At 39.2% G+C, this 1,311-nt stretch overlaps 1 pseudogene; it reads left to right on the top strand.

Annotated features, from left to right (window-relative positions):
* The first annotated feature begins 701 nt into the window (after window positions 1-701).
* Window positions 702-997, top strand: LOC115860863 (large ribosomal subunit protein eL42-like; annotated as a pseudogene).
* The last annotated feature ends 314 nt before the right edge of the window (window positions 998-1,311 follow it).

Here is a 1,311-nt window from a genome sequence, read left to right on the forward strand (position 1 = left end):
TGTTGATTGTAACCCAAAATGATTAATGCCATGGGTTTGACATACTTCATAATTTCATGTTTCTGGGGTTAAGAGACACAACCCAGTAAGGTTTACTGTGACTTTAAATTCCTGAGCCAATAACTCATGATGACAGTATGCTTGTCACCTGAGGCAAGTTGGAGGTGCTTATTGAACAGACACATTTGGTACAGGGATGCCAGACGTGCAGCTGCCTATGTCCAGTGTGGTCTTTCCTGCATCACAGATTGACATACTGAGTCCAGTTTTAGTAATCTTGAAATTATAGGAGACCCCAAATCTATACCCTTCAGGTGGGGTTGATACCTCCTGTTCCAACTACACAACCACACAATACTTTTTGTAACCTCTTTCCGTTCTGATGACGAGATTTTATCATCTGAAATTTTCAACCTCCAACCAGATTGCAACTGATTTTGTTCATTCATCTCATTACTGTCTGGCTGAACTTTATTTTCATCTTTTTTTCCCTCCGTCTTTGGACCACAACGTTTTGGCAGAATCTAGTCAGACTTTCCTTATCTATAGTCTTTGACTGGCTTTATGATCACAGCAATCATGAGTGGCATAAATAAAAATAGATGCACACTAAGACACACTGAAGTGCAGAAGAACAACAAAAACAGAGAGAACATCTTGAAACAACCACAGCTTTTTGTGCCAATAGCGCTCCTGCAAACATGGTGAAAATGCCTTAAACCGGTGGGACTTTCTGTAGGAAGTGTGGCAAGCTCCAACCCCACAAGGTGGCACAGTACCAGAAGGGCAAGGAGTATCCATATGCCCAGGGAAAGTGGCATTATGACAGGAAGCAGAGTGGCTATGGTGGGCAGACTAAGCCAATTTTCTGGGAAAAAGCTAAAACTACAAAGATTGTCCTGAGGCTGCAGATCAAAGAATTCTGGCTATTAAGAGATGGAAACACTTTGAACTGGGAGGATTTAAGAAGAGAAAGGGCCAAGTAATTCAGTTCTAAGCTTCATCTTTTGGTGTTATGAAGATAATAAAATCTTGAGATTAAGTTAAAAAAATAGAAAAATGACATATCACCAAGGTGAAGTGATAAACAGATAGCAGACTTCTAATCAACAACACTTGAATAATATCTTTGAAGTAAGAGAAACAATGAATCTACAATTTTATACCCAGTCAAGCTATCATTCAGGAATGGGGAAACAAGTCATTTTCAGAAAGGCAAAGACTAAATTCGTTAACAAACACTGAAAATACTGCTGAAATACATCGATCCTTCTGTATGAAAACTCTTGCTATTTGCTATCTGTAACTCAG

The sequence above is a fragment of the Globicephala melas genome, chromosome 11 (genome assembly GCF_963455315.2).
Source record: "Globicephala melas chromosome 11, mGloMel1.2, whole genome shotgun sequence".
Classification (NCBI taxonomy): Eukaryota; Metazoa; Chordata; class Mammalia; order Artiodactyla; family Delphinidae; genus Globicephala; species Globicephala melas.